The 27526-nt window shown below is 44.9% G+C and overlaps 21 non-coding genes across 21 annotated transcripts; all 21 read right to left on the bottom strand.

Annotated features, from left to right (window-relative positions):
* Positions 1-258: 258 nt before the first annotated feature.
* LOC141202803 (U2 spliceosomal RNA) lies at positions 259-449 on the bottom strand. The gene has a single exon (XR_012273956.1). It is a non-coding gene; the product is annotated as a U2 spliceosomal RNA (small nuclear RNA).
* Positions 450-1564: 1115 nt separating this feature from the next.
* Positions 1565-1755, bottom strand: LOC141202802 (U2 spliceosomal RNA). The gene has a single exon (XR_012273955.1). It is a non-coding gene; the product is annotated as a U2 spliceosomal RNA (small nuclear RNA).
* Positions 1756-2867: 1112 nt separating this feature from the next.
* Positions 2868-3058, bottom strand: LOC141202801 (U2 spliceosomal RNA). The gene has a single exon (XR_012273954.1). It is a non-coding gene; the product is annotated as a U2 spliceosomal RNA (small nuclear RNA).
* A 1115-nt stretch (positions 3059-4173) lies between these two features.
* LOC141202260 (U2 spliceosomal RNA) lies at positions 4174-4364 on the bottom strand. The gene has a single exon (XR_012273539.1). It is a non-coding gene; the product is annotated as a U2 spliceosomal RNA (small nuclear RNA).
* A 1112-nt stretch (positions 4365-5476) lies between these two features.
* On the bottom strand, positions 5477-5667 carry LOC141202800 (U2 spliceosomal RNA). Its single transcript, XR_012273953.1, has one exon. It is a non-coding gene; the product is annotated as a U2 spliceosomal RNA (small nuclear RNA).
* A 1115-nt stretch (positions 5668-6782) lies between these two features.
* Positions 6783-6973, bottom strand: LOC141202799 (U2 spliceosomal RNA). Its single transcript, XR_012273952.1, has one exon. It is a non-coding gene; the product is annotated as a U2 spliceosomal RNA (small nuclear RNA).
* A 1115-nt stretch (positions 6974-8088) lies between these two features.
* Positions 8089-8279, bottom strand: LOC141202797 (U2 spliceosomal RNA). Its single transcript, XR_012273950.1, has one exon. It is a non-coding gene; the product is annotated as a U2 spliceosomal RNA (small nuclear RNA).
* Positions 8280-9391: 1112 nt separating this feature from the next.
* LOC141202796 (U2 spliceosomal RNA) lies at positions 9392-9582 on the bottom strand. The gene has a single exon (XR_012273949.1). It is a non-coding gene; the product is annotated as a U2 spliceosomal RNA (small nuclear RNA).
* Positions 9583-10698: 1116 nt separating this feature from the next.
* On the bottom strand, positions 10699-10889 carry LOC141202795 (U2 spliceosomal RNA). The gene has a single exon (XR_012273948.1). It is a non-coding gene; the product is annotated as a U2 spliceosomal RNA (small nuclear RNA).
* Positions 10890-12004: 1115 nt separating this feature from the next.
* LOC141202794 (U2 spliceosomal RNA) lies at positions 12005-12195 on the bottom strand. The gene has a single exon (XR_012273947.1). It is a non-coding gene; the product is annotated as a U2 spliceosomal RNA (small nuclear RNA).
* Positions 12196-13310: 1115 nt separating this feature from the next.
* Positions 13311-13501, bottom strand: LOC141202793 (U2 spliceosomal RNA). The gene has a single exon (XR_012273946.1). It is a non-coding gene; the product is annotated as a U2 spliceosomal RNA (small nuclear RNA).
* A 1115-nt stretch (positions 13502-14616) lies between these two features.
* On the bottom strand, positions 14617-14807 carry LOC141202792 (U2 spliceosomal RNA). Its single transcript, XR_012273945.1, has one exon. It is a non-coding gene; the product is annotated as a U2 spliceosomal RNA (small nuclear RNA).
* Positions 14808-15922: 1115 nt separating this feature from the next.
* LOC141202791 (U2 spliceosomal RNA) lies at positions 15923-16113 on the bottom strand. The gene has a single exon (XR_012273944.1). It is a non-coding gene; the product is annotated as a U2 spliceosomal RNA (small nuclear RNA).
* A 1115-nt stretch (positions 16114-17228) lies between these two features.
* On the bottom strand, positions 17229-17419 carry LOC141202790 (U2 spliceosomal RNA). The gene has a single exon (XR_012273943.1). It is a non-coding gene; the product is annotated as a U2 spliceosomal RNA (small nuclear RNA).
* Positions 17420-18534: 1115 nt separating this feature from the next.
* Positions 18535-18725, bottom strand: LOC141202789 (U2 spliceosomal RNA). The gene has a single exon (XR_012273942.1). It is a non-coding gene; the product is annotated as a U2 spliceosomal RNA (small nuclear RNA).
* A 1115-nt stretch (positions 18726-19840) lies between these two features.
* On the bottom strand, positions 19841-20031 carry LOC141202788 (U2 spliceosomal RNA). The gene has a single exon (XR_012273941.1). It is a non-coding gene; the product is annotated as a U2 spliceosomal RNA (small nuclear RNA).
* Positions 20032-21146: 1115 nt separating this feature from the next.
* LOC141202785 (U2 spliceosomal RNA) lies at positions 21147-21337 on the bottom strand. Its single transcript, XR_012273939.1, has one exon. It is a non-coding gene; the product is annotated as a U2 spliceosomal RNA (small nuclear RNA).
* A 1115-nt stretch (positions 21338-22452) lies between these two features.
* Positions 22453-22643, bottom strand: LOC141202784 (U2 spliceosomal RNA). The gene has a single exon (XR_012273938.1). It is a non-coding gene; the product is annotated as a U2 spliceosomal RNA (small nuclear RNA).
* Positions 22644-23758: 1115 nt separating this feature from the next.
* On the bottom strand, positions 23759-23949 carry LOC141202367 (U2 spliceosomal RNA). The gene has a single exon (XR_012273642.1). It is a non-coding gene; the product is annotated as a U2 spliceosomal RNA (small nuclear RNA).
* A 1115-nt stretch (positions 23950-25064) lies between these two features.
* On the bottom strand, positions 25065-25255 carry LOC141202783 (U2 spliceosomal RNA). Its single transcript, XR_012273937.1, has one exon. It is a non-coding gene; the product is annotated as a U2 spliceosomal RNA (small nuclear RNA).
* Positions 25256-26370: 1115 nt separating this feature from the next.
* On the bottom strand, positions 26371-26561 carry LOC141202782 (U2 spliceosomal RNA). Its single transcript, XR_012273936.1, has one exon. It is a non-coding gene; the product is annotated as a U2 spliceosomal RNA (small nuclear RNA).
* Positions 26562-27526: the final 965 nt, after the last annotated feature.

The following is a 27526-nucleotide window of genomic DNA, read 5'->3' as shown; positions in this document are numbered from 1 at the left end:
GTCTGTTTATCCAAAAGGAAGTAAAAAGGGAGAGCTAGAAAGATAGCATTGCATCACATTACATGGCAATGCAATGCACAGTTGCTGAAGTTGAACCAAAATGAGCTTGTAATCTGGCTTCTGCAACTTTGAACATGAAAAATCCAATGAGGAGAAGAAAAGCAAAGCCAAAGAGTCCATCCCAAAATCCGACAAACAAGCAAAATGAACAAAAAACATTGAATTCAATTCTTTCTGATTTTAGAAACTGCATTAAAGAAGGGGTGCACCGGTCCTGGAGATACTGCAATACCAGGTCAATGCGTGGAGTGGACAGAGCAAGCTCTTTTTCCATCTCCCTGTTCTAAAAATCCATTTAATATATGGTCCCCAGATAGGGGACGTATCAGATATTAAACTGATAAGAACAGATACTACACTTGATCTTAGCCAAAAGGCCGAGAAGCGATAACCAGAATTGGTTTCAAACTACGGAGCCACCCAAGGATCCTGAAAAGTCCATTTGTGGAGATGAGCTCCTGGACTCCCGTTAAGAAGACATGTTGTCAACCTCTAGATCCCTTACATGCCTGCACTTTTCGGCTTGCTGCTGCTGCAATCCACGCGTTTTAGATCTGCATAACTCCACCTCTTTAAACACAGCACCTTCACCCCCTGCTGTTCCCACCCGCCTCAACACCGTTGGAAGGGAGGAGAACCAATTAAGGCGGGGGGTGGGGTGGAACGAGCAGCTGTCTACCCTTAGCAGGAGGGCTCCTGATTACATACCTCTCCTGCTGCTGCTGCTGCTGGCTGTCCAGCAGCAGACTGAAGGTGGCTGCTGCTGTGCACAGGTATATAAAGGCTCAGAGCCTATTATGACACGCGCAGCCAGCGTTCCATTGCCACATTCCATCTACTGCAGGCAGGATACCTGGCTGGCTGAATGTCGCTGAGAAGCTCACAGAGACCGCCATAAGCAACAGTTTAACAGAATGCCACAGACTAATCAACCAAACTTTTTGGGTTGGGTTCTCTTTTATAGTCTGCAGGCATTAAATGAAAGAAGTCAGTGTTCCAGCAGAAGGAGACAACGTTTCAGAAAAGGCATTGTAGCAAACCAAAAAAGAAATTTTAAGCGCAGCAGAGTAACCAGCGCACATACCTGTTAGCTCAGGTGAGTTTAAAAGGCTGCTGTTGATAACAAGGGCATTTGCTAAATAGATGGTGTGTGTGCAACAATATACTGAAAGGTCAATTATATTGTGCAGCTTATCTCACCACCTGTAGTTATTTAGGTGAAAGCTCCAAAATGCTTGCCTAATATGTCTGTTTATCCAAAAGGAAGTAAAAAGGGAGAGCTAGAAAGATAGCATTGCATCACATTACATGGCAATGCAATGCACAGTTGCTGAAGTTGAACCAAAATGAGCTTGTAATCTGGCTTCTGCAACTTTGAACATGAAAAATCCAATGAGGAGAAGAAAAGCAAAGCCAAAGAGTCCATCCCAAAATCCGACAAACAAGCAAAATGAACAAAAAACATTGAATTCAATTCTTTCTGATTTTAGAAACTGCATTAAAGAAGGGGTGCACCGGTCCTGGAGATACTGCAATACCAGGTCAATGCGTGGAGTGGACAGAGCAAGCTCTTTTTCCATCTCCCTGTTCTAAAAATCCATTTAATATATGGTCCCCAGATAGGGGACGTATCAGATATTAAACTGATAAGAACAGATACTACACTTGATCTTAGCCAAAAGGCCGAGAAGCGATAACCAGAATTGGTTTCAAACTACGGAGCCACCCAAGGATCCTGAAAAGTCCATTTGTGGAGATGAGCTCCTGGACTCCCGTTAAGAAGACATGTTGTCAACCTCTAGATCCCTTACATGCCTGCACTTTTCGGCTTGCTGCTGCTGCAATCCACGCGTTTTAGATCTGCATAACTCCACCTCTTTAAACACAGCACCTTCACCCCCTGCTGTTCCCACCCGCCTCAACACCGTTGGAAGGGAGGAGAACCAATTAAGGCGGGGGGTGGGGTGGAACGAGCAGCTGTCTACCCTTAGCAGGAGGGCTCCTGATTACATACCTCTCCTGCTGCTGCTGCTGGCTGTCCAGCAGCAGACTGAAGGTGGCTGCTGCTGTGCACAGGTATATAAAGGCTCAGAGCCTATTATGACACACGCAGCCAGCGTTCCATTGCCACATTCCATCTACTGCAGGCAGGATACCTGGCTGGCTGAATGTCGCTGAGAAGCTCACAGAGACCGCCATAAGCAACAGTTTAACAGAATGCCACAGACTAATCAACCAAACTTTTTGGGTTGGGTTCTCTTTTATAGTCTGCAGGCATTAAATGAAAGAAGTCAGTGTTCCAGCAGAAGGAGACAACGTTTCAGAAAAGGCATTGTAGCAAACCAAAAAAGAAATTTTAAGCGCAGCAGAGTAACCAGCGCACATACCTGTTAGCTCAGGTGAGTTTAAAAGGCTGCTGTTGATAACAAGGGCATTTGCTAAATAGATGGTGTGTGTGCAACAATATACTGAAAGGTCAATTATATTGTGCAGCTTATCTCACCACCTGTAGTTATTTAGGTGAAAGCTCCAAAATGCTTGCCTAATATGTCTGTTTATCCAAAAGGAAGTAAAAAGGGAGAGCTAGAAAGATAGCATTGCATCACATTACATGGCAATGCAATGCACAGTTGCTGAAGTTGAACCAAAATGAGCTTGTAATCTGGCTTCTGCAACTTTGAACATGAAAAATCCAATGAGGAGAAGAAAAGCAAAGCCAAAGAGTCCATCCCAAAATCCGACAAACAAGCAAAATGAACAAAAAACATTGAATTCAATTCTTTCTGATTTTAGAAACTGCATTAAAGAAGGGGTGCACCGGTCCTGGAGATACTGCAATACCAGGTCAATGCGTGGAGTGGACAGAGCAAGCTCTTTTTCCATCTCCCTGTTCTAAAAATCCATTTAATATATGGTCCCCAGATAGGGGACGTATCAGATATTAAACTGATAAGAACAGATACTACACTTGATCTTAGCCAAAAGGCCGAGAAGCGATAACCAGAATTGGTTTCAAACTACGGAGCCACCCAAGGATCCTGAAAAGTCCATTTGTGGAGATGAGCTCCTGGACTCCCGTTAAGAAGACATGTTGTCAACCTCTAGATCCCTTACATGCCTGCACTTTTCGGCTTGCTGCTGCTGCAATCCACGCGTTTTAGATCTGCATAACTCCACCTCTTTAAACACAGCACCTTCACCCCCTGCTGTTCCCACCCGCCTCAACACCGTTGGAAGGGAGGAGAACCAATTAAGGCGGGGGGTGGGGTGGAACGAGCAGCTGTCTACCCTTAGCAGGAGGGCTCCTGATTACATACCTCTCCTGCTGCTGCTGCTGCTGGCTGTCCAGCAGCAGACTGAAGGTGGCTGCTGCTGTGCACAGGTATATAAAGGCTCAGAGCCTATTATGACACGCGCAGCCAGCGTTCCATTGCCACATTCCATCTACTGCAGGCAGGATACCTGGCTGGCTGAATGTCGCTGAGAAGCTCACAGAGACCGCCATAAGCAACAGTTTAACAGAATGCCACAGACTAATCAACCAAACTTTTTGGGTTGGGTTCTCTTTTATAGTCTGCAGGCATTAAATGAAAGAAGTCAGTGTTCCAGCAGAAGGAGACAACGTTTCAGAAAAGGCATTGTAGCAAACCAAAAAAGAAATTTTAAGCGCAGCAGAGTAACCAGCGCACATACCTGTTAGCTCAGGTGAGTTTAAAAGGCTGCTGTTGATAACAAGGGCATTTGCTAAATAGATGGTGTGTGTGCAACAATATACTGAAAGGTCAATTATATTGTGCAGCTTATCTCACCACCTGTAGTTATTTAGGTGAAAGCTCCAAAATGCTTGCCTAATATGTCTGTTTATCCAAAAGGAAGTAAAAAGGGAGAGCTAGAAAGATAGCATTGCATCACATTACATGGCAATGCAATGCACAGTTGCTGAAGTTGAACCAAAATGAGCTTGTAATCTGGCTTCTGCAACTTTGAACATGAAAAATCCAATGAGGAGAAGAAAAGCAAAGCCAAAGAGTCCATCCCAAAATCCGACAAACAAGCAAAATGAACAAAAAACATTGAATTCAATTCTTTCTGATTTTAGAAACTGCATTAAAGAAGGGGTGCACCGGTCCTGGAGATACTGCAATACCAGGTCAATGCGTGGAGTGGACAGAGCAAGCTCTTTTTCCATCTCCCTGTTCTAAAAATCCATTTAATGTATGGTCCCCAGATAGGGGACGTATCAGATATTAAACTGATAAGAACAGATACTACACTTGATCTTAGCCAAAAGGCCGAGAAGCGATAACCAGAATTGGTTTCAAACTACGGAGCCACCCAAGGATCCTGAAAAGTCCATTTGTGGAGATGAGCTCCTGGACTCCCGTTAAGAAGACATGTTGTCAACCTCTAGATCCCTTACATGCCTGCACTTTTCGGCTTGCTGCTGCTGCAATCCACGCGTTTTAGATCTGCATAACTCCACCTCTTTAAACACAGCACCTTCACCCCCTGCTGTTCCCACCCGCCTCAACACCGTTGGAAGGGAGGAGAACCAATTAAGGCGGGGGGTGGGGTGGAACGAGCAGCTGTCTACCCTTAGCAGGAGGGCTCCTGATTACATACCTCTCCTGCTGCTGCTGCTGGCTGTCCAGCAGCAGACTGAAGGTGGCTGCTGCTGTGCACAGGTATATAAAGGCTCAGAGCCTATTATGACACACGCAGCCAGCGTTCCATTGCCACATTCCATCTACTGCAGGCAGGATACCTGGCTGGCTGAATGTCGCTGAGAAGCTCACAGAGACCGCCATAAGCAACAGTTTAACAGAATGCCACAGACTAATCAACCAAACTTTTTGGGTTGGGTTCTCTTTTATAGTCTGCAGGCATTAAATGAAAGAAGTCAGTGTTCCAGCAGAAGGAGACAACGTTTCAGAAAAGGCATTGTAGCAAACCAAAAAAGAAATTTTAAGCGCAGCAGAGTAACCAGCGCACATACCTGTTAGCTCAGGTGAGTTTAAAAGGCTGCTGTTGATAACAAGGGCATTTGCTAAATAGATGGTGTGTGTGCAACAATATACTGAAAGGTCAATTATATTGTGCAGCTTATCTCACCACCTGTAGTTATTTAGGTGAAAGCTCCAAAATGCTTGCCTAATATGTCTGTTTATCCAAAAGGAAGTAAAAAGGGAGAGCTAGAAAGATAGCATTGCATCACATTACATGGCAATGCAATGCACAGTTGCTGAAGTTGAACCAAAATGAGCTTGTAATCTGGCTTCTGCAACTTTGAACATGAAAAATCCAATGAGGAGAAGAAAAGCAAAGCCAAAGAGTCCATCCCAAAATCCGACAAACAAGCAAAATGAACAAAAAACATTGAATTCAATTCTTTCTGATTTTAGAAACTGCATTAAAGAAGGGGTGCACCGGTCCTGGAGATACTGCAATACCAGGTCAATGCGTGGAGTGGACAGAGCAAGCTCTTTTTCCATCTCCCTGTTCTAAAAATCCATTTAATATATGGTCCCCAGATAGGGGACGTATCAGATATTAAACTGATAAGAACAGATACTACACTTGATCTTAGCCAAAAGGCCGAGAAGCGATAACCAGAATTGGTTTCAAACTACGGAGCCACCCAAGGATCCTGAAAAGTCCATTTGTGGAGATGAGCTCCTGGACTCCCGTTAAGAAGACATGTTGTCAACCTCTAGATCCCTTACATGCCTGCACTTTTCGGCTTGCTGCTGCTGCAATCCACGCGTTTTAGATCTGCATAACTCCACCTCTTTAAACACAGCACCTTCACCCCCTGCTGTTCCCACCCGCCTCAACACCGTTGGAAGGGAGGAGAACCAATTAAGGCGGGGGGTGGGGTGGAACGAGCAGCTGTCTACCCTTAGCAGGAGGGCTCCTGATTACATACCTCTCCTGCTGCTGCTGCTGCTGGCTGTCCAGCAGCAGACTGAAGGTGGCTGCTGCTGTGCACAGGTATATAAAGGCTCAGAGCCTATTATGACACGCGCAGCCAGCGTTCCATTGCCACATTCCATCTACTGCAGGCAGGATACCTGGCTGGCTGAATGTCGCTGAGAAGCTCACAGAGACCGCCATAAGCAACAGTTTAACAGAATGCCACAGACTAATCAACCAAACTTTTTGGGTTGGGTTCTCTTTTATAGTCTGCAGGCATTAAATGAAAGAAGTCAGTGTTCCAGCAGAAGGAGACAACGTTTCAGAAAAGGCATTGTAGCAAACCAAAAAAGAAATTTTAAGCGCAGCAGAGTAACCAGCGCACATACCTGTTAGCTCAGGTGAGTTTAAAAGGCTGCTGTTGATAACAAGGGCATTTGCTAAATAGATGGTGTGTGTGCAACAATATACTGAAAGGTCAATTATATTGTGCAGCTTATCTCACCACCTGTAGTTATTTAGGTGAAAGCTCCAAAATGCTTGCCTAATATGTCTGTTTATCCAAAAGGAAGTAAAAAGGGAGAGCTAGAAAGATAGCATTGCATCACATTACATGGCAATGCAATGCACAGTTGCTGAAGTTGAACCAAAATGAGCTTGTAATCTGGCTTCTGCAACTTTGAACATGAAAAATCCAATGAGGAGAAGAAAAGCAAAGCCAAAGAGTCCATCCCAAAATCCGACAAACAAGCAAAATGAACAAAAAACATTGAATTCAATTCTTTCTGATTTTAGAAACTGCATTAAAGAAGGGGTGCACCGGTCCTGGAGATACTGCAATACCAGGTCAATGCGTGGAGTGGACAGAGCAAGCTCTTTTTCCATCTCCCTGTTCTAAAAATCCATTTAATATATGGTCCCCAGATAGGGGACGTATCAGATATTAAACTGATAAGAACAGATACTACACTTGATCTTAGCCAAAAGGCCGAGAAGCGATAACCAGAATTGGTTTCAAACTACGGAGCCACCCAAGGATCCTGAAAAGTCCATTTGTGGAGATGAGCTCCTGGACTCCCGTTAAGAAGACATGTTGTCAACCTCTAGATCCCTTACATGCCTGCACTTTTCGGCTTGCTGCTGCTGCAATCCACGCGTTTTAGATCTGCATAACTCCACCTCTTTAAACACAGCACCTTCACCCCCTGCTGTTCCCACCCGCCTCAACACCGTTGGAAGGGAGGAGAACCAATTAAGGCGGGGGGTGGGGTGGAACGAGCAGCTGTCTACCCTTAGCAGGAGGGCTCCTGATTACATACCTCTCCTGCTGCTGCTGCTGCTGGCTGTCCAGCAGCAGACTGAAGGTGGCTGCTGCTGTGCACAGGTATATAAAGGCTCAGAGCCTATTATGACACGCGCAGCCAGCGTTCCATTGCCACATTCCATCTACTGCAGGCAGGATACCTGGCTGGCTGAATGTCGCTGAGAAGCTCACAGAGACCGCCATAAGCAACAGTTTAACAGAATGCCACAGACTAATCAACCAAACTTTTTGGGTTGGGTTCTCTTTTATAGTCTGCAGGCATTAAATGAAAGAAGTCAGTGTTCCAGAAGAAGGAGACAACGTTTCAGAAAAGGCATTGTAGCAAACCAAAAAAGAAATTTTAAGCGCAGCAGAGTAACCAGCGCACATACCTGTTAGCTCAGGTGAGTTTAAAAGGCTGCTGTTGATAACAAGGGCATTTGCTAAATAGATGGTGTGTGTGCAACAATATACTGAAAGGTCAATTATATTGTGCAGCTTATCTCACCACCTGTAGTTATTTAGGTGAAAGCTCCAAAATGCTTGCCTAATATGTCTGTTTATCCAAAAGGAAGTAAAAAGGGAGAGCTAGAAAGATAGCATTGCATCACATTACATGGCAATGCAATGCACAGTTGCTGAAGTTGAACCAAAATGAGCTTGTAATCTGGCTTCTGCAACTTTGAACATGAAAAATCCAATGAGGAGAAGAAAAGCAAAGCCAAAGAGTCCATCCCAAAATCCGACAAACAAGCAAAATGAACAAAAAACATTGAATTCAATTCTTTCTGATTTTAGAAACTGCATTAAAGAAGGGGTGCACCGGTCCTGGAGATACTGCAATACCAGGTCAATGCGTGGAGTGGACAGAGCAAGCTCTTTTTCCATCTCCCTGTTCTAAAAATCCATTTAATATATGGTCCCCAGATAGGGGACGTATCAGATATTAAACTGATAAGAACAGATACTACACTTGATCTTAGCCAAAAGGCCGAGAAGCGATAACCAGAATTGGTTTCAAACTACGGAGCCACCCAAGGATCCTGAAAAGTCCATTTGTGGAGATGAGCTCCTGGACTCCCGTTAAGAAGACATGTTGTCAACCTCTAGATCCCTTACATGCCTGCACTTTTCGGCTTGCTGCTGCTGCAATCCACGCGTTTTAGATCTGCATAACTCCACCTCTTTAAACACAGCACCTTCACCCCCTGCTGTTCCCACCCGCCTCAACACCGTTGGAAGGGAGGAGAACCAATTAAGGCGGGGGGTGGGGTGGAACGAGCAGCTGTCTACCCTTAGCAGGAGGGCTCCTGATTACATACCTCTCCTGCTGCTGCTGCTGGCTGTCCAGCAGCAGACTGAAGGTGGCTGCTGCTGTGCACAGGTATATAAAGGCTCAGAGCCTATTATGACACGCGCAGCCAGCGTTCCATTGCCACATTCCATCTACTGCAGGCAGGATACCTGGCTGGCTGAATGTCGCTGAGAAGCTCACAGAGACCGCCATAAGCAACAGTTTAACAGAATGCCACAGACTAATCAACCAAACTTTTTGGGTTGGGTTCTCTTTTATAGTCTGCAGGCATTAAATGAAAGAAGTCAGTGTTCCAGCAGAAGGAGACAACGTTTCAGAAAAGGCATTGTAGCAAACCAAAAAAGAAATTTTAAGCGCAGCAGAGTAACCAGCGCACATACCTGTTAGCTCAGGTGAGTTTAAAAGGCTGCTGTTGATAACAAGGGCATTTGCTAAATAGATGGTGTGTGTGCAACAATATACTGAAAGGTCAATTATATTGTGCAGCTTATCTCACCACCTGTAGTTATTTAGGTGAAAGCTCCAAAATGCTTGCCTAATATGTCTGTTTATCCAAAAGGAAGTAAAAAGGGAGAGCTAGAAAGATAGCATTGCATCACATTACATGGCAATGCAATGCACAGTTGCTGAAGTTGAACCAAAATGAGCTTGTAATCTGGCTTCTGCAACTTTGAACATGAAAAATCCAATGAGGAGAAGAAAAGCAAAGCCAAAGAGTCCATCCCAAAATCCGACAAACAAGCAAAATGAACAAAAAACATTGAATTCAATTCTTTCTGATTTTAGAAACTGCATTAAAGAAGGGGTGCACCGGTCCTGGAGATACTGCAATACCAGGTCAATGCGTGGAGTGGACAGAGCAAGCTCTTTTTCCATCTCCCTGTTCTAAAAATCCATTTAATATATGGTCCCCAGATAGGGGACGTATCAGATATTAAACTGATAAGAACAGATACTACACTTGATCTTAGCCAAAAGGCCGAGAAGCGATAACCAGAATTGGTTTCAAACTACGGAGCCACCCAAGGATCCTGAAAAGTCCATTTGTGGAGATGAGCTCCTGGACTCCCGTTAAGAAGACATGTTGTCAACCTCTAGATCCCTTACATGCCTGCACTTTTCGGCTTGCTGCTGCTGCAATCCACGCGTTTTAGATCTGCATAACTCCACCTCTTTAAACACAGCACCTTCACCCCCTGCTGTTCCCACCCGCCTCAACACCGTTGGAAGGGAGGAGAACCAATTAAGGCGGGGGGTGGGGTGGAACGAGCAGCTGTCTACCCTTAGCAGGAGGGCTCCTGATTACATACCTCTCCTGCTGCTGCTGCTGCTGGCTGTCCAGCAGCAGACTGAAGGTGGCTGCTGCTGTGCACAGGTATATAAAGGCTCAGAGCCTATTATGACACGCGCAGCCAGCGTTCCATTGCCACATTCCATCTACTGCAGGCAGGATACCTGGCTGGCTGAATGTCGCTGAGAAGCTCACAGAGACCGCCATAAGCAACAGTTTAACAGAATGCCACAGACTAATCAACCAAACTTTTTGGGTTGGGTTCTCTTTTATAGTCTGCAGGCATTAAATGAAAGAAGTCAGTGTTCCAGCAGAAGGAGACAACGTTTCAGAAAAGGCATTGTAGCAAACCAAAAAAGAAATTTTAAGCGCAGCAGAGTAACCAGCGCACATACCTGTTAGCTCAGGTGAGTTTAAAAGGCTGCTGTTGATAACAAGGGCATTTGCTAAATAGATGGTGTGTGTGCAACAATATACTGAAAGGTCAATTATATTGTGCAGCTTATCTCACCACCTGTAGTTATTTAGGTGAAAGCTCCAAAATGCTTGCCTAATATGTCTGTTTATCCAAAAGGAAGTAAAAAGGGAGAGCTAGAAAGATAGCAATTGCATCACATTACATGGCAATGCAATGCACAGTTGCTGAAGTTGAACCAAAATGAGCTTGTAATCTGGCTTCTGCAACTTTGAACATGAAAAATCCAATGAGGAGAAGAAAAGCAAAGCCAAAGAGTCCATCCCAAAATCCGACAAACAAGCAAAATGAACAAAAAACATTGAATTCAATTCTTTCTGATTTTAGAAACTGCATTAAAGAAGGGGTGCACCGGTCCTGGAGATACTGCAATACCAGGTCAATGCGTGGAGTGGACAGAGCAAGCTCTTTTTCCATCTCCCTGTTCTAAAAATCCATTTAATATATGGTCCCCAGATAGGGGACGTATCAGATATTAAACTGATAAGAACAGATACTACACTTGATCTTAGCCAAAAGGCCGAGAAGCGATAACCAGAATTGGTTTCAAACTACGGAGCCACGCAAGGATCCTGAAAAGTCCATTTGTGGAGATGAGCTCCTGGACTCCCGTTAAGAAGACATGTTGTCAACCTCTAGATCCCTTACATGCCTGCACTTTTCGGCTTGCTGCTGCTGCAATCCACGCGTTTTAGATCTGCATAACTCCACCTCTTTAAACACAGCACCTTCACCCCCTGCTGTTCCCACCCGCCTCAACACCGTTGGAAGGGAGGAGAACCAATTAAGGCGGGGGGTGGGGTGGAACGAGCAGCTGTCTACCCTTAGCAGGAGGGCTCCTGATTACATACCTCTCCTGCTGCTGCTGCTGCTGGCTGTCCAGCAGCAGACTGAAGGTGGCTGCTGCTGTGCACAGGTATATAAAGGCTCAGAGCCTATTATGACACGCGCAGCCAGCGTTCCATTGCCACATTCCATCTACTGCAGGCAGGATACCTGGCTGGCTGAATGTCGCTGAGAAGCTCACAGAGACCGCCATAAGCAACAGTTTAACAGAATGCCACAGACTAATCAACCAAACTTTTTGGGTTGGGTTCTCTTTTATAGTCTGCAGGCATTAAATGAAAGAAGTCAGTGTTCCAGAAGAAGGAGACAACGTTTCAGAAAAGGCATTGTAGCAAACCAAAAAAGAAATTTTAAGCGCAGCAGAGTAACCAGCGCACATACCTGTTAGCTCAGGTGAGTTTAAAAGGCTGCTGTTGATAACAAGGGCATTTGCTAAATAGATGGTGTGTGTGCAACAATATACTGAAAGGTCAATTATATTGTGCAGCTTATCTCACCACCTGTAGTTATTTAGGTGAAAGCTCCAAAATGCTTGCCTAATATGTCTGTTTATCCAAAAGGAAGTAAAAAGGGAGAGCTAGAAAGATAGCATTGCATCACATTACATGGCAATGCAATGCACAGTTGCTGAAGTTGAACCAAAATGAGCTTGTAATCTGGCTTCTGCAACTTTGAACATGAAAAATCCAATGAGGAGAAGAAAAGCAAAGCCAAAGAGTCCATCCCAAAATCCGACAAACAAGCAAAATGAACAAAAAACATTGAATTCAATTCTTTCTGATTTTAGAAACTGCATTAAAGAAGGGGTGCACCGGTCCTGGAGATACTGCAATACCAGGTCAATGCGTGGAGTGGACAGAGCAAGCTCTTTTTCCATCTCCCTGTTCTAAAAATCCATTTAATATATGGTCCCCAGATAGGGGACGTATCAGATATTAAACTGATAAGAACAGATACTACACTTGATCTTAGCCAAAAGGCCGAGAAGCGATAACCAGAATTGGTTTCAAACTACGGAGCCACCCAAGGATCCTGAAAAGTCCATTTGTGGAGATGAGCTCCTGGACTCCCGTTAAGAAGACATGTTGTCAACCTCTAGATCCCTTACATGCCTGCACTTTTCGGCTTGCTGCTGCTGCAATCCACGCGTTTTAGATCTGCATAACTCCACCTCTTTAAACACAGCACCTTCACCCCCTGCTGTTCCCACCCGCCTCAACACCGTTGGAAGGGAGGAGAACCAATTAAGGCGGGGGGTGGGGTGGAACGAGCAGCTGTCTACCCTTAGCAGGAGGGCTCCTGATTACATACCTCTCCTGCTGCTGCTGCTGCTGGCTGTCCAGCAGCAGACTGAAGGTGGCTGCTGCTGTGCACAGGTATATAAAGGCTCAGAGCCTATTATGACACGCGCAGCCAGCGTTCCATTGCCACATTCCATCTACTGCAGGCAGGATACCTGGCTGGCTGAATGTCGCTGAGAAGCTCACAGAGACCGCCATAAGCAACAGTTTAACAGAATGCCACAGACTAATCAACCAAACTTTTTGGGTTGGGTTCTCTTTTATAGTCTGCAGGCATTAAATGAAAGAAGTCAGTGTTCCAGCAGAAGGAGACAACGTTTCAGAAAAGGCATTGTAGCAAACCAAAAAAGAAATTTTAAGCGCAGCAGAGTAACCAGCGCACATACCTGTTAGCTCAGGTGAGTTTAAAAGGCTGCTGCTGATAACAAGGGCATTTGCTAAATAGATGGTGTGTGTGCAACAATATACTGAAAGGTCAATTATATTGTGCAGCTTATCTCACCACCTGTAGTTATTTAGGTGAAAGCTCCAAAATGCTTGCCTAATATGTCTGTTTATCCAAAAGGAAGTAAAAAGGGAGAGCTAGAAAGATAGCATTGCATCACATTACATGGCAATGCAATGCACAGTTGCTGAAGTTGAACCAAAATGAGCTTGTAATCTGGCTTCTGCAACTTTGAACATGAAAAATCCAATGAGGAGAAGAAAAGCAAAGCCAAAGAGTCCATCCCAAAATCCGACAAACAAGCAAAATGAACAAAAAACATTGAATTCAATTCTTTCTGATTTTAGAAACTGCATTAAAGAAGGGGTGCACCGGTCCTGGAGATACTGCAATACCAGGTCAATGCGTGGAGTGGACAGAGCAAGCTCTTTTTCCATCTCCCTGTTCTAAAAATCCATTTAATATATGGTCCCCAGATAGGGGACGTATCAGATATTAAACTGATAAGAACAGATACTACACTTGATCTTAGCCAAAAGGCCGAGAAGCGATAACCAGAATTGGTTTCAAACTACGGAGCCACCCAAGGATCCTGAAAAGTCCATTTGTGGAGATGAGCTCCTGGATTCCCGTTAAGAAGACATGTTGTCAACCTCTAGATCCCTTACATGCCTGCACTTTTCGGCTTGCTGCTGCTGCAATCCACGCGTTTTAGATCTGCATAACTCCACCTCTTTAAACACAGCACCTTCACCCCCTGCTGTTCCCACCCGCCTCAACACCGTTGGAAGGGAGGAGAACCAATTAAGGCGGAGGGTGGGGTGGAACGAGCAGCTGTCTACCCTTAGCAGGAGGGCTCCTGATTACATACCTCTCCTGCTGCTGCTGCTGCTGGCTGTCCAGCAGCAGACTGAAGGTGGCTGCTGCTGTGCACAGGTATATAAAGGCTCAGAGCCTATTATGACACGCGCAGCCAGCGTTCCATTGCCACATTCCATCTACTGCAGGCAGGATACCTGGCTGGCTGAATGTCGCTGAGAAGCTCACAGAGACCGCCATAAGCAACAGTTTAACAGAATGCCACAGACTAATCAACCAAACTTTTTGGGTTGGGTTCTCTTTTATAGTCTGCAGGCATTAAATGAAAGAAGTCAGTGTTCCAGCAGAAGGAGACAACGTTTCAGAAAAGGCATTGTAGCAAACCAAAAAAGAAATTTTAAGCGCAGCAGAGTAACCAGCGCACATACCTGTTAGCTCAGGTGAGTTTAAAAGGCTGCTGTTGATAACAAGGGCATTTGCTAAATAGATGGTGTGTGTGCAACAATATACTGAAAGGTCAATTATATTGTGCAGCTTATCTCACCACCTGTAGTTATTTAGGTGAAAGCTCCAAAATGCTTGCCTAATATGTCTGTTTATCCAAAAGGAAGTAAAAAGGGAGAGCTAGAAAGATAGCATTGCATCACATTACATGGCAATGCAATGCACAGTTGCTGAAGTTGAACCAAAATGAGCTTGTAATCTGGCTTCTGCAACTTTGAACATGAAAAATCCAATGAGGAGAAGAAAAGCAAAGCCAAAGAGTCCATCCCAAAATCCGACAAACAAGCAAAATGAACAAAAAACATTGAATTCAATTCTTTCTGATTTTAGAAACTGCATTAAAGAAGGGGTGCACCGGTCCTGGAGATACTGCAATACCAGGTCAATGCGTGGAGTGGACAGAGCAAGCTCTTTTTCCATCTCCCTGTTCTAAAAATCCATTTAATATATGGTCCCCAGATAGGGGACGTATCAGATATTAAACTGATAAGAACAGATACTACACTTGATCTTAGCCAAAAGGCCGAGAAGCGATAACCAGAATTGGTTTCAAACTACGGAGCCACCCAAGGATCCTGAAAAGTCCATTTGTGGAGATGAGCTCCTGGACTCCCGTTAAGAAGACATGTTGTCAACCTCTAGATCCCTTACATGCCTGCACTTTTCGGCTTGCTGCTGCTGCAATCCACGCGTTTTAGATCTGCATAACTCCACCTCTTTAAACACAGCACCTTCACCCCCTGCTGTTCCCACCCGCCTCAACACCGTTGGAAGGGAGGAGAACCAATTAAGGCGGGGGGTGGGGTGGAACGAGCAGCTGTCTACCCTTAGCAGGAGGGCTCCTGATTACATACCTCTCCTGCTGCTGCTGCTGCTGGCTGTCCAGCAGCAGACTGAAGGTGGCTGCTGCTGTGCACAGGTATATAAAGGCTCAGAGCCTATTATGACACGCGCAGCCAGCGTTCCATTGCCACATTCCATCTACTGCAGGCAGGATACCTGGCTGGCTGAATGTCGCTGAGAAGCTCACAGAGACCGCCATAAGCAACAGTTTAACAGAATGCCACAGACTAATCAACCAAACTTTTTGGGTTGGGTTCTCTTTTATAGTCTGCAGGCATTAAATGAAAGAAGTCAGTGTTCCAGCAGAAGGAGACAACGTTTCAGAAAAGGCATTGTAGCAAACCAAAAAATAAATTTTAAGCGCAGCAGAGTAACCAGCGCACATACCTGTTAGCTCAGGTGAGTTTAAAAGGCTGCTGTTGATAACAAGGGCATTTGCTAAATAGATGGTGTGTGTGCAACAATATACTGAAAGGTCAATTATATTGTGCAGCTTATCTCACCACCTGTAGTTATTTAGGTGAAAGCTCCAAAATGCTTGCCTAATATGTCTGTTTATCCAAAAGGAAGTAAAAAGGGAGAGCTAGAAAGATAGCATTGCATCACATTACATGGCAATGCAATGCACAGTTGCTGAAGTTGAACCAAAATGAGCTTGTAATCTGGCTTCTGCAACTTTGAACATGAAAAATCCAATGAGGAGAAGAAAAGCAAAGCCAAAGAGTCCATCCCAAAATCCGACAAACAAGCAAAATGAACAAAAAACATTGAATTCAATTCTTTCTGATTTTAGAAACTGCATTAAAGAAGGGGTGCACCGGTCCTGGAGATACTGCAATACCAGGTCAATGCGTGGAGTGGACAGAGCAAGCTCTTTTTCCATCTCCCTGTTCTAAAAATCCATTTAATATATGGTCCCCAGATAGGGGACGTATCAGATATTAAACTGATAAGAACAGATACTACACTTGATCTTAGCCAAAAGGCCGAGAAGCGATAACCAGAATTGGTTTCAAACTACGGAGCCACCCAAGGATCCTGAAAAGTCCATTTGTGGAGATGAGCTCCTGGATTCCCGTTAAGAAGACATGTTGTCAACCTCTAGATCCCTTACATGCCTGCACTTTTCGGCTTGCTGCTGCTGCAATCCACGCGTTTTAGATCTGCATAACTCCACCTCTTTAAACACAGCACCTTCACCCCCTGCTGTTCCCACCCGCCTCAACACCGTTGGAAGGGAGGAGAACCAATTAAGGCGGGGGGTGGGGTGGAACGAGCAGCTGTCTACCCTTAGCAGGAGGGCTCCTGATTACATACCTCTCCTGCTGCTGCTGCTGCTGGCTGTCCAGCAGCAGACTGAAGGTGGCTGCTGCTGTGCACAGGTATATAAAGGCTCAGAGCCTATTATGACACGCGCAGCCAGCGTTCCATTGCCACATTCCATCTACTGCAGGCAGGATACCTGGCTGGCTGAATGTCGCTGAGAAGCTCACAGAGACCGCCATAAGCAACAGTTTAACAGAATGCCACAGACTAATCAACCAAACTTTTTGGGTTGGGTTCTCTTTTATAGTCTGCAGGCATTAAATGAAAGAAGTCAGTGTTCCAGCAGAAGGAGACAACGTTTCAGAAAAGGCATTGTAGCAAACCAAAAAAGAAATTTTAAGCGCAGCAGAGTAACCAGCGCACATACCTGTTAGCTCAGGTGAGTTTAAAAGGCTGCTGTTGATAACAAGGGCATTTGCTAAATAGATGGTGTGTGTGCAACAATATACTGAAAGGTCAATTATATTGTGCAGCTTATCTCACCACCTGTAGTTATTTAGGTGAAAGCTCCAAAATGCTTGCCTAATATGTCTGTTTATCCAAAAGGAAGTAAAAAGGGAGAGCTAGAAAGATAGCATTGCATCACATTACATGGCAATGCAATGCACAGTTGCTGAAGTTGAACCAAAATGAGCTTGTAATCTGGCTTCTGCAACTTTGAACATGAAAAATCCAATGAGGAGAAGAAAAGCAAAGCCAAAGAGTCCATCCCCAAATCCGACAAACAAGCAAAATGAACAAAAAACATTGAATTCAATTCTTTCTGATTTTAGAAACTGCATTAAAGAAGGGGTGCACCGGTCCTGGAGATACTGCAATACCAGGTCAATGCGTGGAGTGGACAGAGCAAGCTCTTTTTCCATCTCCCTGTTCTAAAAATCCATTTAATATATGGTCCCCAGATAGGGGACGTATCAGATATTAAACTGATAAGAACAGATACTACACTTGATCTTAGCCAAAAGGCCGAGAAGCGATAACCAGAATTGGTTTCAAACTACGGAGCCACCCAAGGATCCTGAAAAGTCCATTTGTGGAGATGAGCTCCTGGACTCCCGTTAAGAAGACATGTTGTCAACCTCTAGATCCCTTACATGCCTGCACTTTTCGGCTTGCTGCTGCTGCAATCCACGCGTTTTAGATCTGCATAACTCCACCTCTTTAAACACAGCACCTTCACCCCCTGCTGTTCCCACCCGCCTCAACACCGTTGGAAGGGAGGAGAACCAATTAAGGCGGGGGGTGGGGTGGAACGAGCAGCTGTCTACCCTTAGCAGGAGGGCTCCTGATTACATACCTCTCCTGCTGCTGCTGCTGCTGGCTGTCCAGCAGCAGACTGAAGGTGGCTGCTGCTGTGCACAGGTATATAAAGGCTCAGAGCCTATTATGACACGCGCAGCCAGCGTTCCATTGCCACATTCCATCTACTGCAGGCAGGATACCTGGCTGGCTGAATGTCGCTGAGAAGCTCACAGAGACCGCCATAAGCAACAGTTTAACAGAATGCCACAGACTAATCAACCAAACTTTTTGGGTTGGGTTCTCTTTTATAGTCTGCAGGCATTAAATGAAAGAAGTCAGTGTTCCAGCAGAAGGAGACAACGTTTCAGAAAAGGCATTGTAGCAAACCAAAAAAGAAATTTTAAGCGCAGCAGAGTAACCAGCGCACATACCTGTTAGCTCAGGTGAGTTTAAAAGGCTGCTGTTGATAACAAGGGCATTTGCTAAATAGATGGTGTGTGTGCAACAATATACTGAAAGGTCAATTATATTGTGCAGCTTATCTCACCACCTGTAGTTATTTAGGTGAAAGCTCCAAAATGCTTGCCTAATATGTCTGTTTATCCAAAAGGAAGTAAAAAGGGAGAGCTAGAAAGATAGCATTGCATCACATTACATGGCAATGCAATGCAAAGTTGCTGAAGCTGAACCAAAATGAGCTTGTAATCTGGCTTCTGCAACTTTGAACATGAAAAATCCAATGAGGAGAAGAAAAGCAAAGCCAAAGAGTCCATCCCAAAATCCGACAAACAAGCAAAATGAACAAAAAACATTGAATTCAATTCTTTCTGATTTTAGAAACTGCATTAAAGAAGGGGTGCACCGGTCCTGGAGATACTGCAATACCAGGTCAATGCGTGGAGTGGACAGAGCAAGCTCTTTTTCCATCTCCCTGTTCTAAAAATCCATTTAATATATGGTCCCCAGATAGGGGACGTATCAGATATTAAACTGATAAGAACAGATACTACACTTGATCTTAGCCAAAAGGCCGAGAAGCGATAACCAGAATTGGTTTCAAACTACGGAGCCACCCAAGGATCCTGAAAAGTCCATTTGTGGAGATGAGCTCCTGGACTCCCGTTAAGAAGACATGTTGTCAACCTCTAGATCCCTTACATGCCTGCACTTTTCGGCTTGCTGCTGCTGCAATCCACGCGTTTTAGATCTGCATAACTCCACCTCTTTAAACACAGCACCTTCACCCCCTGCTGTTCCCACCCGCCTCAACACCGTTGGAAGGGAGGAGAACCAATTAAGGCGGGGGGTGGGGTGGAACGAGCAGCTGTCTACCCTTAGCAGGAGGGCTCCTGATTACATACCTCTCCTGCTGCTGCTGCTGCTGGCTGTCCAGCAGCAGACTGAAGGTGGCTGCTGCTGTGCACAGGTATATAAAGGCTCAGAGCCTATTATGACACGCGCAGCCAGCGTTCCATTGCCACATTCCATCTACTGCAGGCAGGATACCTGGCTGGCTGAATGTCGCTGAGAAGCTCACAGAGACCGCCATAAGCAACAGTTTAACAGAATGCCACAGACTAATCAACCAAACTTTTTGGGTTGGGTTCTCTTTTATAGTCTGCAGGCATTAAATGAAAGAAGTCAGTGTTCCAGCAGAAGGAGACAACGTTTCAGAAAAGGCATTGTAGCAAACCAAAAAATAAATTTTAAGCGCAGCAGAGTAACCAGCGCACATACCTGTTAGCTCAGGTGAGTTTAAAAGGCTGCTGTTGATAACAAGGGCATTTGCTAAATAGATGGTGTGTGTGCAACAATATACTGAAAGGTCAATTATATTGTGCAGCTTATCTCACCACCTGTAGTTATTTAGGTGAAAGCTCCAAAATGCTTGCCTAATATGTCTGTTTATCCAAAAGGAAGTAAAAAGGGAGAGCTAGAAAGATAGCATTGCATCACATTACATGGCAATGCAATGCACAGTTGCTGAAGTTGAACCAAAATGAGCTTGTAATCTGGCTTCTGCAACTTTGAACATGAAAAATCCAATGAGGAGAAGAAAAGCAAAGCCAAAGAGTCCATCCCAAAATCCGACAAACAAGCAAAATGAACAAAAAACATTGAATTCAATTCTTTCTGATTTTAGAAACTGCATTAAAGAAGGGGTGCACCGGTCCTGGAGATACTGCAATACCAGGTCAATGCGTGGAGTGGACAGAGCAAGCTCTTTTTCCATCTCCCTGTTCTAAAAATCCATTTAATATATGGTCCCCAGATAGGGGACGTATCAGATATTAAACTGATAAGAACAGATACTACACTTGATCTTAGCCAAAAGGCCGAGAAGCGATAACCAGAATTGGTTTCAAACTACGGAGCCACCCAAGGATCCTGAAAAGTCCATTTGTGGAGATGAGCTCCTGGATTCCCGTTAAGAAGACATGTTGTCAACCTCTAGATCCCTTACATGCCTGCACTTTTCGGCTTGCTGCTGCTGCAATCCACGCGTTTTAGATCTGCATAACTCCACCTCTTTAAACACAGCACCTTCACCCCCTGCTGTTCCCACCCGCCTCAACACCGTTGGAAGGGAGGAGAACCAATTAAGGCGGGGGGTGGGGTGGAACGAGCAGCTGTCTACCCTTAGCAGGAGGGCTCCTGATTACATACCTCTCCTGCTGCTGCTGCTGCTGGCTGTCCAGCAGCAGACTGAAGGTGGCTGCTGCTGTGCACAGGTATATAAAGGCTCAGAGCCTATTATGACACGCGCAGCCAGCGTTCCATTGCCACATTCCATCTACTGCAGGCAGGATACCTGGCTGGCTGAATGTCGCTGAGAAGCTCACAGAGACCGCCATAAGCAACAGTTTAACAGAATGCCACAGACTAATCAACCAAACTTTTTGGGTTGGGTTCTCTTTTATAGTCTGCAGGCATTAAATGAAAGAAGTCAGTGTTCCAGCAGAAGGAGACAACGTTTCAGAAAAGGCATTGTAGCAAACCAAAAAAGAAATTTTAAGCGCAGCAGAGTAACCAGCGCACATACCTGTTAGCTCAGGTGAGTTTAAAAGGCTGCTGTTGATAACAAGGGCATTTGCTAAATAGATGGTGTGTGTGCAACAATATACTGAAAGGTCAATTATATTGTGCAGCTTATCTCACCACCTGTAGTTATTTAGGTGAAAGCTCCAAAATGCTTGCCTAATATGTCTGTTTATCCAAAAGGAAGTAAAAAGGGAGAGCTAGAAAGATAGCATTGCATCACATTACATGGCAATGCAATGCACAGTTGCTGAAGTTGAACCAAAATGAGCTTGTAATCTGGCTTCTGCAACTTTGAACATGAAAAATCCAATGAGGAGAAGAAAAGCAAAGCCAAAGAGTCCATCCCCAAATCCGACAAACAAGCAAAATGAACAAAAAACATTGAATTCAATTCTTTCTGATTTTAGAAACTGCATTAAAGAAGGGGTGCACCGGTCCTGGAGATACTGCAATACCAGGTCAATGCGTGGAGTGGACAGAGCAAGCTCTTTTTCCATCTCCCTGTTCTAAAAATCCATTTAATATATGGTCCCCAGATAGGGGACGTATCAGATATTAAACTGATAAGAACAGATACTACACTTGATCTTAGCCAAAAGGCCGAGAAGCGATAACCAGAATTGGTTTCAAACTACGGAGCCACCCAAGGATCCTGAAAAGTCCATTTGTGGAGATGAGCTCCTGGACTCCCGTTAAGAAGACATGTTGTCAACCTCTAGATCCCTTACATGCCTGCACTTTTCGGCTTGCTGCTGCTGCAATCCACGCGTTTTAGATCTGCATAACTCCACCTCTTTAAACACAGCACCTTCACCCCCTGCTGTTCCCACCCGCCTCAACACCGTTGGAAGGGAGGAGAACCAATTAAGGCGGGGGGTGGGGTGGAACGAGCAGCTGTCTACCCTTAGCAGGAGGGCTCCTGATTACATACCTCTCCTGCTGCTGCTGCTGCTGGCTGTCCAGCAGCAGACTGAAGGTGGCTGCTGCTGTGCACAGGTATATAAAGGCTCAGAGCCTATTATGACACGCGCAGCCAGCGTTCCATTGCCACATTCCATCTACTGCAGGCAGGATACCTGGCTGGCTGAATGTCGCTGAGAAGCTCACAGAGACCGCCATAAGCAACAGTTTAACAGAATGCCACAGACTAATCAACCAAACTTTTTGGGTTGGGTTCTCTTTTATAGTCTGCAGGCATTAAATGAAAGAAGTCAGTGTTCCAGCAGAAGGAGACAACGTTTCAGAAAAGGCATTGTAGCAAACCAAAAAAGAAATTTTAAGCGCAGCAGAGTAACCAGCGCACATACCTGTTAGCTCAGGTGAGTTTAAAAGGCTGCTGTTGATAACAAGGGCATTTGCTAAATAGATGGTGTGTGTGCAACAATATACTGAAAGGTCAATTATATTGTGCAGCTTATCTCACCACCTGTAGTTATTTAGGTGAAAGCTCCAAAATGCTTGCCTAATATGTCTGTTTATCCAAAAGGAAGTAAAAAGGGAGAGCTAGAAAGATAGCATTGCATCACATTACATGGCAATGCAATGCAAAGTTGCTGAAGCTGAACCAAAATGAGCTTGTAATCTGGCTTCTGCAACTTTGAACATGAAAAATCCAATGAGGAGAAGAAAAGCAAAGCCAAAGAGTCCATCCCAAAATCCGACAAACAAGCAAAATGAACAAAAAACATTGAATTCAATTCTTTCTGATTTTAGAAACTGCATTAAAGAAGGGGTGCACCGGTCCTGGAGATACTGCAATACCAGGTCAATGCGTGGAGTGGACAGAGCAAGCTCTTTTTCCATCTCCCTGTTCTAAAAATCCATTTAATATATGGTCCCCAGATAGGGGACGTATCAGATATTAAACTGATAAGAACAGATACTACACTTGATCTTAGCCAAAAGGCCGAGAAGCGATAACCAGAATTGGTTTCAAACTACGGAGCCACCCAAGGATCCTGAAAAGTCCATTTGTGGAGATGAGCTCCTGGACTCCCGTTAAGAAGACATGTTGTCAACCTCTAGATCCCTTACATGCCTGCACTTTTCGGCTTGCTGCTGCTGCAATCCACGCGTTTTAGATCTGCATAACTCCACCTCTTTAAACACAGCACCTTCACCCCCTGCTGTTCCCACCCGCCTCAACACCGTTGGAAGGGAGGAGAACCAATTAAGGCGGGGGGTGGGGTGGAACGAGCAGCTGTCTACCCTTAGCAGGAGGGCTCCTGATTACATACCTCTCCTGCTGCTGCTGCTGCTGGCTGTCCAGCAGCAGACTGAAGGTGGCTGCTGCTGTGCACAGGTATATAAAGGCTCAGAGCCTATTATGACACGCGCAGCCAGCGTTCCATTGCCACATTCCATCTACTGCAGGCAGGATACCTGGCTGGCTGAATGTCGCTGAGAAGCTCACAGAGACCGCCATAAGCAACAGTTTAACAGAATGCCACAGACTAATCAACCAAACTTTTTGGGTTGGGTTCTCTTTTATAGTCTGCAGGCATTAAATGAAAGAAGTCAGTGTTCCAGCAGAAGGAGACAACGTTTCAGAAAAGGCATTGTAGCAAACCAAAAAAGAAATTTTAAGCGCAGCAGAGTAACCAGCGCACATACCTGTTAGCTCAGGTGAGTTTAAAAGGCTGCTGTTGATAACAAGGGCATTTGCTAAATAGATGGTGTGTGTGCAACAATATACTGAAAGGTCAATTATATTGTGCAGCTTATCTCACCACCTGTAGTTATTTAGGTGAAAGCTCCAAAATGCTTGCCTAATATGTCTGTTTATCCAAAAGGAAGTAAAAAGGGAGAGCTAGAAAGATAGCATTGCATCACATTACATGGCAATGCAATGCACAGTTGCTGAAGTTGAACCAAAATGAGCTTGTAATCTGGCTTCTGCAACTTTGAACATGAAAAATCCAATGAGGAGAAGAAAAGCAAAGCCAAAGAGTCCATCCCAAAATCCGACAAACAAGCAAAATGAACAAAAAACATTGAATTCAATTCTTTCTGATTTTAGAAACTGCATTAAAGAAGGGGTGCACCGGTCCTGGAGATACTGCAATACCAGGTCAATGCGTGGAGTGGACAGAGCAAGCTCTTTTTCCATCTCCCTGTTCTAAAAATCCATTTAATATATGGTCCCCAGATAGGGGACGTATCAGATATTAAACTGATAAGAGCAGATACTACACTTGATCTTAGCCAAAAGGCCGAGAAGCGATAACCAGAATTGGTTTCAAACTACGGAGCCACCCAAGGATCCTGAAAAGTCCATTTGTGGAGATGAGCTCCTGGACTCCCGTTAAGAAGACATGTTGTCAACCTCTAGATCCCTTACATGCCTGCACTTTTCGGCTTGCTGCTGCTGCAATCCACGCGTTTTAGATCTGCATAACTCCACCTCTTTAAACACAGCACCTTCACCCCCTGCTGTTCCCACCCGCCTCAACACCGTTGGAAGGGAGGAGAACCAATTAAGGCGGGGGGTGGGGTGGAACGAGCAGCTGTCTACCCTTAGCAGGAGGGCTCCTGATTACATACCTCTCCTGCTGCTGCTGCTGCTGGCTGTCCAGCAGCAGACTGAAGGTGGCTGCTGCTGTGCACAGGTATATAAAGGCTCAGAGCCTATTATGACACGCGCAGCCAGCGTTCCATTGCCACATTCCATCTACTGCAGGCAGGATACCTGGCTGGCTGAATGTCGCTGAGAAGCTCACAGAGACCGCCATAAGCAACAGTTTAACAGAATGCCACAGACTAATCAACCAAACTTTTTGGGTTGGGTTCTCTTTTATAGTCTGCAGGCATTAAATGAAAGAAGTCAGTGTTCCAGCAGAAGGAGACAACGTTTCAGAAAAGGCATTGTAGCAAACCAAAAAAGAAATTTTAAGCGCAGCAGAGTAACCAGCGCACATACCTGTTAGCTCAGGTGAGTTTAAAAGGCTGCTGTTGATAACAAGGGCATTTGCTAAATAGATGGTGTGTGTGCAACAATATACTGAAAGGTCAATTATATTGTGCAGCTTATCTCACCACCTGTAGTTATTTAGGTGAAAGCTCCAAAATGCTTGCCTAATATGTCTGTTTATCCAAAAGGAAGTAAAAAGGGAGAGCTAGAAAGATAGCATTGCATCACATTACATGGCAATGCAATGCACAGTTGCTGAAGTTGAACCAAAATGAGCTTGTAATCTGGCTTCTGCAACTTTGAACATGAAAAATCCAATGAGGAGAAGAAAAGCAAAGCCAAAGAGTCCATCCCAAAATCCGACAAACAAGCAAAATGAACAAAAAACATTGAATTCAATTCTTTCTGATTTTAGAAACTGCATTACAGAAGGGGTGCACCGGTCCTGGAGATACTGCAATACCAGGTCAATGCGTGGAGTGGACAGAGCAAGCTCTTTTTCCATCTCCCTGTTCTAAAAATCCATTTAATATATGGTCCCCAGATAGGGGACGTATCAGATATTAAACTGATAAGAACAGATACTACACTTGATCTTAGCCAAAAGGCCGAGAAGCGATAACCAGAATTGGTTTCAAACTACGGAGCCACCCAAGGATCCTGAAAAGTCCATTTGTGGAGATGAGCTCCTGGACTCCCGTTAAGAAGACATGTTGTCAACCTCTAGATCCCTTACATGCCTGCACTTTTCGGCTTGCTGCTGCTGCAATCCACGCGTTTTAGATCTGCATAACTCCACCTCTTTAAACACAGCACCTTCACCCCCTGCTGTTCCCACCCGCCTCAACACCGTTGGAAGGGAGGAGAACCAATTAAGGCGGGGGGTGGGGTGGAACGAGCAGCTGTCTACCCTTAGCAGGAGGGCTCCTGATTACATACCTCTCCTGCTGCTGCTGCTGCTGGCTGTCCAGCAGCAGACTGAAGGTGGCTGCTGCTGTGCACAGGTATATAAAGGCTCAGAGCCTATTATGACACGCGCAGCCAGCGTTCCATTGCCACATTCCATCTACTACAGGCAGGATACCTGGCTTGCTGAATGTCGCTGAGAAGCTCACAGAGACCGCCATAAGCAACAGTTTAACAGAATGCCACAGACTAATCAACCAAACTTTTTGGGTTGGGTTCTCTTTTATAGTCTGCAGGCATTAAATGAAAGAAGTCAGTGTTCCAGCAGAAGGAGACAACGTTTCAGAAAAGGCATTGTAGCAAACCAAAAAAGAAATTTTAAGCGCAGCAGAGTAACCAGCGCACATACCTGTTAGCTCAGGTGAGTTTAAAAGGCTGCTGTTGATAACAAGGGCATTTGCTAAATAGATGGTGTGTGTGCAACAATATACTGAAAGGTCAATTATATTGTGCAGCTTATCTCACCACCTGTAGTTATTTAGGTGAAAGCTCCAAAATGCTTGCCTAATATGTCTGTTTATCCAAAAGGAAGTAAAAAGGGAGAGCTAGAAAGATAGCATTGCATCACATTACATGGCAATGCAATGCACAGTTGCTGAAGTTGAACCAAAATGAGCTTGTAATCTGGCTTCTGCAACTTTGAACATGAAAAATCCAATGAGGAGAAGAAAAGCAAAGCCAAAGAGTCCATCCCAAAATCCGACAAACAAGCAAAATGAACAAAAAACATTGAATTCAATTCTTTCTGATTTTAGAAACTGCATTAAAGAAGGGGTGCACCGGTCCTGGAGATACTGCAATACCAGGTCAATGCGTGGAGTGGACAGAGCAAGCTCTTTTTCCATCTCCCTGTTCTAAAAATCCATTTAATATATGGTCCCCAGATAGGGGACGTATCAGATATTAAACTGATAAGAACAGATACTACACTTGATCTTAGCCAAAAGGCCGAGAAGCGATAACCAGAATTGGTTTCAAACTACGGAGCCACCCAAGGATCCTGAAAAGTCCATTTGTGGAGATGAGCTCCTGGACTCCCGTTAAGAAGACATGTTGTCAACCTCTAGATCCCTTACATGCCTGCACTTTTCGGCTTGCTGCTGCTGCAATCCACGCGTTTTAGATCTGCATAACTCCACCTCTTTAAACACAGCACCTTCACCCCCTGCTGTTCCCACCCGCCTCAACACCTTTGGAAGGGAGGAGAACCAATTAAGGCGGGGGGTGGGGTGGAACGAGCAGCTGTCTACCCTTAGCAGGAGGGCTCCTGATTACATACCTCTCCTGCTGCTGCTGCTGCTGGCTGTCCAGCAGCAGACTGAAGGTGGCTGCTGCTGTGCACAGGTATATAAAGGCTCAGAGCCTATTATGACACGCGCAGCCAGCGTTCCATTGCCACATTCCATCTACTGCAGGCAGGACACCTGGCTGGCTGAATGTCGCTGAGAAGCTCACAGAGACCGCCATAAGCAACAGTTTAACAGAATGCCACAGACTAATCAACCAAACTTTTTGGGTTGGGTTCTCTTTTATAGTCTGCAGGCATTAAATGAAAGAAGTCAGTGTTCCAGCAGAAGGAGACAACGTTTCAGAAAAGGCATTGTAGCAAACCAAAAAAGAAATTTTAAGCGCAGCAGAGTAACCAGCGCACATACCTGTTAGCTCAGGTGAGTTTAAAAGGCTGCTGTTGATAACAAGGGCATTTGCTAAATAGATGGTGTGTGTGCAACAATATACTGAAAGGTCAATTATATTGTGCAGCTTATCTCACCACCTGTAGTTATTTAGGTGAAAGCTCCAAAATGCTTGCCTAATATGTCTGTTTATCCAAAAGGAAGTAAAAAGGGAGAGCTAGAAAGATAGCATTGCATCACATTACATGGCAATGCAATGCACAGTTGCTGAAGTTGAACCAAAATGAGCTT

Source organism: Phyllobates terribilis, unplaced genomic scaffold (assembly GCF_046119375.1).
Source record: "Phyllobates terribilis strain yellow unplaced genomic scaffold, ASM4611937v1 Scaffold_123__1_contigs__length_5148117, whole genome shotgun sequence".
NCBI lineage: Eukaryota > Metazoa > Chordata > Amphibia > Anura > Dendrobatidae > Phyllobates > Phyllobates terribilis.
Note: the sequence above shows the minus strand (reverse complement) of the source record. Positions and strands in the feature narration are given on the sequence as shown.